Here is a 13,067-nt window from a genome sequence, read left to right on the forward strand (position 1 = left end):
CTCATGCTGTACACACAGCACTGCCTAGATAGGCCCATGGTGCCTTATGGGAGAATTAAAACTCTTATTTTGGTATCTAGGCAGTGCTGTGTCTACAGCATGAGACATGGAAATACCTTCTGATTTCAGAAGGCTTCACTGTGCATAAGTATTCATGCAACTTCATGTTAAGGCAGGAGTGCCCATACTTTACTAATGCAAGATCTGCTTTTAGTGATGTTGTCCCATTATGATCTACATCCATAAAAGCATTGTTAGCATTCTGTTCCATGGAAAATATTACTCAAAGGAGAAGGAAAGACTTAGTGCACTTGGGGTGCCAAATGTTCGGCATCCCCAAGTGATTGTATTGACTTACCTGAAACCCGGGGCCGGTGCTCCTATCAGCAGAAAACTGCACTGGCCTTGGGTTATACCAGTGAGCACCATGGAGTGATCCTCTTCCGGCTTCTTCTTTCTTCGGATTTCCCAGGGCAAACGTATGTGCAGTTGAATAAAATAGGCAACTTTTTAATTAAAATTAGGCTTCTTGTTCTACTGTGCATGCGCAGCCGAGCGAAGGAAAGAGGAAGACGGAAGAGGATCGCTCTGTGGTGCTCACTGCTGATAGGAGCACCGGCCCGGTGGTTTCAGGTAAGGCAATACAATAACTGAGGTGCCTAACATTTGGCAATCCTAAGTGTACGAAGTCTTTCCTTCTCCTTTAACATTGGGATCTACCAATAGACCTTTAGCTCAGTAGATCTCAAGACACTGTCAACAAACAGCTTGTCTCAGTCACCCTCCTATTTTATGCCTTTCATTCAGATATTTATTATGTTTAGGTTACATAAGAAATAGTTGTTTGTTAAATATAGCAATATAAATTCTCTCATAAATCAATATAATATTTAACTGCTCAACTTTTTTTTTTAAAATACATTGGAGTCTATGAATGTTTTTTTGCAGTGAGAACTTGCCAAAGAATTTCACCCATCGCAAATTCTTTGTTTTTCTCATTCTTTAAAATAGAGTAAGTAGATTAAATTGCATGTGTGCAAACCAAATTTCCAAGGTATTGTATAGGAGCAGCAAAAGCTTCCAGTGGTTCAACAGACAATTGCAATGGCTACTTATTAGGGATGCACCAAATCCACTATTTTGGATTCAGCCGAACCCCCGAATCCTTTGTGAAAGATTTGGCCGAATACTGAACCGAGTCCGAATCCTAATTTGCATATGCAAATTAGGGGTGTGAAGGGGAAACATTTTTTACTTCCTTGTTTTGTGGCAAAAAATCACGAGATTTCCCTCTCTGCCCCTATTTTAGATATGCAAATTAGGATTAGGATTCGCTTTGGCCTGGCAGAAGGATTTAGCCGAATCCGAATCCTGCTGAAAAGGTCTGGCCAAATCCCAAACCAAATTCTGAATTCGGTGCATCCCTACTGCTTATCACACAGTTCAGGGTAAGGGTCCTGACAGATGGTTTGTTGAATCTATCTCAGGTGGCACACTGAATATGTCCAAACAGGTAGAATTACAAAAAAAAAACTTGCCAAATATAACCATCATAAATGGGTTGTAACAGAGTAAATTGTAGTGTTCAATGACCTGCTTTAAAGAATAGTTAATCATTATTGACTGCTTTGAACTCTTGTATTTAAATATAGTGCATTTTCATATTTTATGGCAAGTTTATGAGCTGAAGACCAATAATTGTTGCACTTTGGTAAGCAAATTTATGTCATGGGAATATAGCCCATTGTTTGGATGAACTGATAATAGTAAAGGCTTTTATTTTTAATGGCCAGGTCAATTAGATTATTGCTTCACCTACAGTTCAAGAGACAAGTGCAAAGGAGATGGCATGAAACTTTTTTAGGGATTGAAAAGTAATTATTTAGGACTGAAAAAGGCCAATTTTAGGCAATTAATAGACTTCCTTTCTGCAAGCATTTATTATCCATGATATAATAAGTGAACAGGTTAATATTCATGCAGAGCTAATGGCATAGTAGAATATTTAAAAATCTTTCTCTACGGGGAAAAGGTGTTTCACATTAACCTTCCGTAAACTATATTTACATGTTTTAGTATAATGAATAATGGAACAGGCTGAGAGCGTAAGGTTATTTGGAAAGTTTTACTGAGAGAGGAGTTGCAGTAAACTCTAAATTTATGCCTCCCTTGAGTGCCTGTAATGCGTAGCATTAATCTTTGGAGAGATAGATAGGAATAGGAGCTGTTGGATACGGGTATGAGACTGCATGGCTCTTAATTTAGCAGTGTGTCCTCCTACATTTAGCACAACGTAGCAAAGTATATGGCAGTATTAATATCTATCAAATCTGCTGTTCAGCAAGCACTGTAATGCTTCCCAATACATGGCCTAAAGTGTTCTGTCATTTACATCACTCAATCATTGCTAATAGTGAAAATCTTAGTTTCCTGTACAATCCATGTTCAGATACAATCATTTGGCTTTGTATTTTTGCCAAGGTTAGTTCTACTGAGCTTTTTTTATAACTCATGACTGACAAATACAAGTAACACTTGCTAATCTAAAATTACAGTTGGATTACAAATTTAAATCAATCACATTAAGAATCCTAAAAAAAACTGTGAATCAGGCCCTGAGAATGATACTGTTATATAATCTCAATGCACAAAACTTTCTTAGATGTATGTCTGCATTTATACCAGGAAATAAGCAGACACAATACATTGAAAGTCCACACTTTAACAAACACATGTGTACAAATATAGAATACAAATATATACATTATTACATATGCTAAAGAAGAGTTATTAGCATGTCAGTGTGCATAATAATCTTTATTGGTTTAATATATTTAGTAGAAGATGTTAAAACCTACCATTAATTGTTTGATCAATTTCAAAACATTATTCACTGCAACTAGATCATACTACTTTATAAGGATTGATATAAACACATCTTAATCCAAAGCAGAAAATTCATGCATAATGCATTAGTAAATGGGCGCTGGCCTGTGGCTTATCTACACTACAGGGCAGATTTATCAAGGGTCGAATTGAAAATTCTAATTTTTAAACTCAAATTTCAAGTTAATTTTAGTGTAATTTGACAAGGGAATAGTCCAAATTTGATTTGAGTTTCAAAAAACAATTGTAATTCGAATTTCAAAATTTATCATGTACATTAAGAATTCGACATCTAAAACCTGCCGAATTGGTGTTTTAGGCTACGGGGGACCTCCTACAATCAATTTGGACTTCTTTTGGTGAAAAAACACGATTCGAGTTTACAGGTCGATCCAATTCACCTGAATATAAAAAATTTGATTTTTATTTTGATTGGTCTTTTTTTTTCAATTTCAAGTTTATGGGAGTTGATGGGAGTTTTTAGAAACTCCCATAAACTCGAAATTTGACCCTTGATAAATATGCCCCTATGTATAACTTATAGGCAGGCAGTTGCAATAACATGGTACACTGTATACAAACAGAATGTGTATAGGAGGAATGGAAAGTATCACATTAGAATGGAAATATTTTATCTACTGAAGACAATATCATCAAAAGATTTTTATATACAGGTATGGGCCCCATTATCCAGAATGCTTGAGATCTGGGGTATTCCCGGAGAAGGGATCTTTCTGTAATTTGGATCAACATAACTTAAATCTACTAAAAACCATTTAAACATTAAATAAAAGCAATAAGGATTAATTATATCTTAGCTGGTATTAAGTACAAGCTACTGTGTAATTATTACAGAGAAAAAGGAAATCATTTCAAAATTTAATTATTGAAATGGAGACTATGGGAGATGGTGGTCCGTAATTCAGAGATTTTTTGGATAATAACATGTTTCCGTATAACGGATCTCATACCTGCCTTTCTGCCAAGTATATTTCTGAAAATGTACATTAACTTAAATAAAGTACATAAAACTTTGGGCAGATGGTACAACCTTTATTCAGGCATTTGTCTTTTACCAACCTCTATGTCCACAAAATCCCTCCAATTAATAGATTATGACACATTTTCTCCCTTGAGGGCATGTTGAGCCTTGGAATGCTCCGATGAATCATGTATTCAGTGTAAGTTGTGTAATGAAAAGCCAATTTCCTCCATTTGTAGCATAAAAACTAAGTCGAAAATCAGAATAGCTAGTCTCCTATAGGGCCAAGTCTATTTGATGTAATAGCTCACACAGGAAAAAACTATTTCTTTGTAATTATGAGGAATGATGTTTTTTGTGGTTTCAAAAAAGTCCAGGTGCTTCCCAGTGGCCAGAAGGTTGCACAGATTCCAGCCTCATAGGACTAGACTCATTATCCTTCGATCTTTGGGTTCATAATTATTAGAAAAAAAAACAAAAACATGAAACAGATATTAATTGGCTTGTGCAGGTGTTTGTTTTTATTTAACCAATGGCTTGTTTAAAAAAAGCTTGTCAGTCCCAGGTGCTTGACAATGCGCAGAAGGTTCCACTATCTCCAAATCAACTTGTGAAAGTGGAAAATCTCCGTCGTAATCATCATAGTAATGAAGTGATGAAGAGACCATAACAAACCAACACAAGGAAATAAACGAATCAACGCAAAAACGTAGGAATGGAATCAAAGCAACATAAATTTGCCCCATAGTACAGGTATGAAATCAGTTATCCAGAAAGCTCTGAGTTACAGGAAAGCCTTCTTCCATAGACTCCATATTATCCAAATATTCCAGATTTTTACAAATGATTTCCTTTTTCTCTGTAATAATAAAACAATACCTTGTACCTGACCCAAACTAAAATATAATTAATCTGTATTGGAAGCAAAACCAGCCTATTGGTTTATTTAATTTTACATGATTCTCTAGTAGACTTAAATAGACTGTTCACCTTTGAGATAACTTTTAAAATGGTGTAGAGAGTGATATTCTGAGACTATTTGCAATTCATTTGTTATTATTGAAGGTTTTGGAGTTATTTAGCTTTTTATTCAGCAGCACTCCAATTTGTATCTCAAGCAATCTGGTAACAGGGTCCAAATGACCCTAGCAACCATGCATTGATTTGAATAAGAGACTGGAATATGAATAGGAGAGGGACTGAATAGAAGGATCAGTAACAAAAAGTAACAATAACAATACATTTGTAGCCTTACAGAGCATTTGTTTTTTAGAAGGGAGTCAGTGATGCCCATTTGAAAGCTGCAAAGAGACAGAAGAAAAAGGCAAATAACTATAAAACTATAAAAAATAAATAATGAAAACCAATTGAAAAGATGCTTCGAAATGGCCGTTCCATAATAAAAGCTTAAAGGTGAACCACCCCTTTAAGGTATGAAGATCCAAATTATGGAAAGATCCATAATCTGGAAAGCCCCAGGTCCTGAGAATTATGGATAACAGGTCCCATACTTGTATAGCCATCTTCTGATTATACCTTCCAGAGGCGGGCCCGGCCAGACGGGCGCCCTAGGTGACCCAGCCAGCCAGTGCGCTCCGACTTTCCTTGTCGCATGCACAGTGATGTTAAGCACTCACGCACATGCGCGTTGACGGGGCCCAGTTACGCGAATGTGAGCCAACATTGTGTGCTTATGCGCATGCGTAATGCCGATGGTCGCGTACGCACAAGTTAAGTCTGGTGAGCGGTAGAGTCTGTCTAGGGGTAGGCAGAAGAGGTAGCTGCCCAGCGGCCCCTAATTGTTGCGCCCTAGGCATCTCCCTCTTCTGCCTACCCCTAGTTCCGGCCCTGATACCTTGGAGCAAGTCAGCAGGCAGTAGTGCTAGGCTAGTGAAGCCAGTAGAACAATATCATATACAACAATCCATTATACACACAGACATTTAAACATAAAACTAAAAATAGTGTCAGCATCCACACAATCCAGATGCACTTGCACTCTTATTTTCCATAACCAAGTGCTTCAATGTTCAAAAGAACACATTTCAGTAATCCTTAAAAGTTCTTTAACAAACTGTATTTTTGAGCGACTAAAAATGGATATGTTGCAATTTAACCCAATGTATACATAATATACAAAATGAATTTGGTAACAGAAATATAAAAAAAAAGTGTATTCTCCCTCTATTTGCTAAACTATATTTATTTTGAAATATATTTTAGGTTAGTGTATTTTGGCCCACCGGGTATATCCTCATATTCTTTTAAACTTTCATGTTTATGATTTGCCATGAGTGCATAAATCATCTGACCCTGCAGAGACTTGTGTGTCTTGAATAATGATTTCCAATCTCCAGGACAAGAATCAGTACTTGGATTATCAGGCGTAAATGCTTAGAGCATTGCATTAAGTGATTCCTTTTCATTCATCAGCTATGCCATAATTAAAGGTCTCAGTGATCAGATGAAACAAACATCATACTGCAAAGAGACCTTGATATTAGAGCTATACTACACAGAGATAACAAACTTGATACTTTAGGCCTCATTTATGAATGTGAGGCAGAATTTTAGACCCAAAAATATGTGTACAGTCAAGCCCACTAAAATGCCACAAACAACGCTTTTGTGCTAACCTGCCCAGATCTGTCCTTGCATGCCATTGTGTCCATTTCTACCAGTCTGACCATTTAATCCATTTAATATGGAAGCAGTGATGGGCAGAGCTTCACTATACATCTAAGGGTTGTTTTTTCTCTGCAAAATATTTAGGTCATCCCTATTTGGAAGTCATTATGGGCAAACATTTGATTATTAAGTTCAAAAGGACAAATCTACGGCCCTCACGCTCCATGGGCTTCACACAAATGTGGATGGAATAATAACTACATATATATATATATATATATATATATATATATATATATATATATATATATATATATATATATATATATATATATATATATATATATATATATATATATATATATATATATATATATTCCTCCCAAAAAGCAGCCGCACTCACAGGACTTTTCCAAAGTATAAATGTTTTTTATTTAGAAACTAACGTTTCGGCTGTGACCCATCCTTTGTCAAAGTAAAGGCTGGGTCACAGCCGAAACGTTAGTTTCTAAATAAAAAACATTTATACTTTGGATAAGTCCTGTGAGTGTGGCTGCTTTTTGGGAGGACTACATGTTGAAATATCGTCGCATGCACCCAGGCAAGGTTAATCCACGTATCGTGAGTGCTGTGAGTTTGGGGAATTATATATATATTATATATATATAGATATATAGATATATATAGATATATATAGATATAGATATATATATATATTTTAAGATATGTGTGTTGAACAATATCATGTGTATTTCACCAGCATTAGGCTGGCAAAATAAGAAACTCCAGGAAATGTGTATTGCTGCAGCTAGTTAAGCTGTTTAACTGGTGAACCAGTTGAGTAAAAGATGGATTATGGGTCCCTGGAGGAGTGGATGGAAGAGAGCAGGTTGGGCTTCCATCCCTTGCTCCATGTAAGGGTTTTGCAGGGGGTTTTGCAGTTGCCAAGCTAAAGGCAGTTAGAGGTAATTAACTACAGGTATGTAGTAGTTAATAGGAGGTGTGGAGCAACACCTCAGTGCTGCTGCTTCCAACTAGAGACCTCCTGGAGTGGAGGAGGGTGAGGGGCTACATGGTATTGAGAAAAGTCTTAGGCTCAATAATAATATTTATATAATTTATTTATAGTAAACATCAAAGAAAACCGTCACTTAAGGGGCAATTGTTGAGAAAGTAGAAAACGCTGTGTATGAATATTACAGAAAGAAGCAGATGGAGGATAATGAAAAGGAGTCAAGGCTAGACTGAAGAAGACAAACCACAGAATATAATCAACAAAGATCACAGAATGATCAACAAAGAAAAATAGCACTATAAAATGCTGAGGCAAACAACAAAAGAAAAAGCAAAATAAAAAAACCTTAATTATTATATTCAGTTTTGGGTTTAACGTGGTTATTTATATTCAGGAGCAATACAAATATTTCCCTTTAGTAATAATGATACAAGAGCAAAACAGTATACAAGCTGCTAGAGCTTGAAAATTTGCGGCGTCAAAAACTAGACGCCGGCGCCGTTTCACGAATATTTCGCAAATTCACCCATCACTAACCATGACACTTTCTCATTTAACAGGCATAGTGGGAGGGTGATGTATTTGATTGGGGAGACTTGATGTGGGATTACCAACTGATGGACCCACAGGCCACATGCAAAGTTAGCTGTGCTTAAAGGCTTTTTTGGTATAAAATATTGACTTTCTCAGGAAGAAAATCACTTATTTTCCATGAACTTTGCAGCTAGTGATGCCACATTTTGTGGAGAAAATACCAGCTTCCAGGCCAGTCAAATACTGACTAGATGACAACCCTATTTTAGTACACATGCAGAACTTAAGGAAAAACATTTCTGTATGTGCAAAGGAAATATTATTTATATAACTGATAAATTGGACTTGAATAAATGAATCATTTGTTTTAATGATGCATCTATTTATTTAACTAGTAAATTCTCCCCAAAATGTTTGGTTTTGGGTCCTATATTGGCACAGCACAGCAAGATGTATGTTCAGTACTATGTGGGTATTTGTGATGGAAGGAAATGTATACAGAAATACCTATCCAGTTCTGAGGACAAATTTAAACAATAAACCTCCCCCCCCCAACATTCCAGCCATCTGAGTGACTCACTTTATTATTTGAGGTTCTGAATAGGCAGCAGACAAAGAAGTATTAGATTATTACAAGGTAGCTTATTAATGGCACAGTGACACTTCTCCCTTTAAAGTAGTGGTTCCTAAACTCTGGTACTGCCCCGTGGGGTCTTGGAGTAGTAGCAGAGGGCGCTCAACCTGAATGAGAGAAAGTGTGTGAATTGTGGAGTGTAGACAGTTTTTAGTGGATGCAAAAGAAAGATTAGATTGAAGGTCAAGTGAGATTTTAGATGTATATGCATTTGATGGCCTACATATTCTTGAAACTATGGGTGACCGATACAGGAATATGAACTAAGGCTGGCCCTGACTAAAGGCTAAACCTTCAAGAGGGACTCTGGTCAAAGGTTGTATATTCAAAGTTTGATAACCACTGCTTAAAGGCTTGCAAGCCATACATCATTAGCAGATAATGTAGTGGAAACATTGTATGACTAATTGTTGACATTGTCCACTAAACTAACCGTAACTGTCATTCAGAGTGGGTCCCTTTAGGAAGCACCCGCTTAAAGCTATGTGCCCCACATTAAGGAAGGTGCCCTAATCAGCAAAACCCTAGCTCCAAACCATTTTAGATAACTTCATTATTGTGCATAAAAGTAACATCTTATGCAAGTTTTTGTTTATGTTAATTGAGAAGAATTTAGGGGCACCCTTCCTCTTACCTTAAGAACCTGCAATGCTCAGGCAATGCACTGACAAGGGCATCATATGTAAAAATCCTCTTCCACAGCTGATTGGAGGAAACCAGCAGATAGGTTAACCCCTTTTCTTGCTGAAACTGGATCCCAACACTAATGTTGTATTTACCAATAAGTCCTTCTAGCAGAAATGATGGCAACAATTCCAATTAGAAGAAAGGAGGTTCCACTTACTATTCAAAATTGACTTTTTTACAAAAAGAGACGTGGAATTGTGAAATTTGTTCCCTGACACTAACATGCATTAAAAAAGGATTGGATGACTTTTTAGCAAGTGGGAAAATACAGGGTTATTGAAAATAACTTTTAGTACAGAGCTAATCCAGGGACTGTGTAATAGTATCTGGGAGGGCTGTGGGGACACCAGACATCTCCTCCTACTGCATGCCGCTACATGTCTTCTTCTGCACTGTTTCTGGGTTAATGCCTCGTCCGTTGTCATTGCAAAATTCAAATATTAAAAGTGCCTTTGTTAATTACTCATTGCCCAATGTAGGTCTATTTTCTGATAGTTCTAGAGTATGCTTCAAGTTTGATTATTTATTCTTTGACCCTTGCCTGTCCCTGACCTCAGCTAGTTTGCTGCCTGTACTGACCTTTGCCTGTTACTAACTATTGTCTTGGATCCTGACTTTGTACTGTATTACTGATTGGCATTGACCTTGGCCTGTCCCTTGACTACGCTTCCTGTTCCCCATTCCTCCTATCACATTACAGTTCCGTTGACTGCCCAGAACTCTTGCTTTGGTTTTCTCACTCTAAAACCTGGTGGCATCCGAGTAGCAGATTGCTCCTTCTGAAGCAAAAAGCGGTAGTTATAAGCAAAAGCCTGAGCCGCGACTGGAACCTTGGCATCTGTTCTGGGTTTTGGGATACCATACATTACATACTGGTCCAATTGGTCTCTTGGAGTCAAGAAGATGCACTAAGGTCATTTTCCAACCAAGCTTTGATTATTATTCTCTGTGTGGGTGCTCTCTAGCAAGTAGTTTGACCATTCTGAGCTGATCAAGGTGTTCGATCAAATACCCCAATGGGTATATTTAGATATTAGATTTACATATTTAGCACTAGCAAAATTATTCATTTTAAAAACTATTCACTCTAGTAGTGCTACTGAATAACTATACAGAATAATTCCTGCAATTGTAACCACACATGACATTACGCTCTATCAAAAACACATTATACAGCTGAAACACTCTAAATAATTAAAATATTGCTGAAAAATACCTTTAGTGTTAATTCTATAGTAGCTGCTGTTACTATGGATCAATTATATTGCATTGTATAATACAATTCCTCTCCACTAAAGCCTACATTTAAACATCATGATTGATAACAGTATAACTGAATAACTATAACTGAATTGATCAACTGCAATTTGTCTTGGGATCATTATTAAATTTACCATTTTATAAAAGATATTTTAACTGAATCATTTAAATAAATACTAAAATACTTAAATAAATACGTTTTAAATAAATATTAAATAAATACATTTAAATAAATACTAAAATACTTAAATTGAAGTACTGTCAGTCTAACAATATAAATTATTTAAAATATCAAAAATGGTATGCTTAATTTGTTTCAAATAATACAGTTTTCACCATATATAAATATATTGCAGTGATACATGTCATGTCTCCAGCATACGCTTTTACCATATTTGGGATTCCCCTATTCATTTGCTCGGAGCTCCCTCCTCTGGACACTTGTTGTAAGTGCACAACGTCACTTCCTATATCCATTTTTACACCTCCATAAGGCTTATGGCAGAATCTGGACTAATCAGGCTACCGTACGCCCACCATGTGACCTAGAGCAATGCCTTGTGGGAGCCAGGACTCCATTTTACAGACCATGCTGCTGGAAGAAGCACACAGTTCTGCATCTCCCTTATGATAGAATCGCTGGTAAGGAAATAGTTACACCAAAACACCTCCACAGCTGCCAGAAACCCTAGAGACATTGCTACAGAGACATTTATGCCAGTATATATATTTTATGCTGCAGTTATATGTTCATTTGCATGTTTTTATATAGTTCATTGCAAGCATACTTATTATATTTTCTGCTGTTTGTATTACAGTTTCACCTTATTCCACTTGCCTATTCAGTAAAATCTACAGACTCCAAGCTTAGTCTCTTTATTGAATTGTGGGAAGGTTTAGCTGCATGTCGAACTACACACTGCCCCAGGGTAATACGTAGCAAGGACAGAACAGTGAAACAGCGCTACCACAAAGGTGGGATTGAACTATAACTCACTGCATGCGCAGTAAAACAGCAGCTGACACACAAGTGATTAAACCAGCTACGCTGCAAGCTCAGACAACAGTATATTACAGTGATCCGGATAGAGACACTGCTATTAAGTCATTACAGCACAGAAAAGCCACTACAAAGGCATATCCAGAGTCCCATAATGTCACAGAAAAAGACATCCTCATTAGTGACCAGATCCCAGGTCTCAGGCTCCTCGCAACGCTCATCTGTTACTAATGCTGCCGCCATTGCCCGCGCAAAAGCAGAAGCAGCAAAGGCCCGTGCTGCCTTCGCAGAGAGGGAAATGGAGGCAAAAGTAAAGAGTGCACTCTTAGAAGCAGAAAGGGAATCAGAAAGTGCACGCTTAGCAGTAGAGGCAAAGCTGGAAAGTGTTCGCTTAGAGGCAACCCTAGAAAAGCTGGCCAGAGAGAGAGAAGCTGCAGCGACTTTGGCAGAAGCAAAAGCTCTAGAGATGATTGTGTACCCTAGCAGCGAAGGACACAGTGAGGTACCTAATCTTGAGACCGAACCCCATGACCCACTACAACGCACTAGAGAGTATGTCTACCAGCACTCCAAACAAGACACAGATTCTCTTTCAGCACAGCAACCAGGCCAACATGCTGCTCCTGAACCAAGCCAAGGATGCCATACACCTCCAAAGGCCATCAGCAAGCTGCAATTGCATCAGAGAGACCACGTCGAGCTAAGTGATCCTGCCTACAACACCCACTTCAACCAGGTACCCAAGCCTAGGGTTAACCCTGCACCTACCTCTTCAGCTGTGTCACAACAGTATGTCACAGTCCAGCCTAAAAGAGAACCTCCAGACAGGTATGACTATACAACACCTTCTCACTATTACACTCAGCCACCCTCTTATCCTGGTAGTAACCAGGTAACAATGGACTTTGCCAAGTTCTTTGCAAGACGTGAGCTAGTCACAAAAGGACTTGTAAAGTTTAACGACCGCCCAGAAGGCTTCAGAGCCTGGCGATCCTCCTTTCGGAACACTATCAGAGACTTAGACCTTTCATACAGTGAGGAAATCGACCTCCTTATCAAATACCTAGGAACTGAGTCTGCAGAGCATGCCAAAAGGATCAGAGTCATTAACATAAATCACCCAGAGACTGGTCTCAGAATGATCTGGCACAGACTTAATGAGTGCTATGGCTCAGCAGAGGTTGTAGAAAATGCACTCTTCAAGAGAATTGATGACTTCCCTAAAATAACCAATAAAAATTACCAAAAACTTAGGGAATTAAGCGACTTGTTAATGGAACTACAAGTAGCCAAAGCTGAAGGAGACTTACAGGGGCTTGCATTCCTAGACACAGCCAGAGGTGTTAACCCGATAGTACAAAAATTGCCCTATAACTTACAAGAGCGGTGGATGGCACACGGGTCAAAATTCAAAGAAATGCACAATGTTCCATTTCCTCCT

Source organism: Xenopus laevis, chromosome 2S (genome assembly GCF_017654675.1).
Source record: "Xenopus laevis strain J_2021 chromosome 2S, Xenopus_laevis_v10.1, whole genome shotgun sequence".
In the NCBI taxonomy this organism is placed as follows: Eukaryota; Metazoa; Chordata; class Amphibia; order Anura; family Pipidae; genus Xenopus; species Xenopus laevis.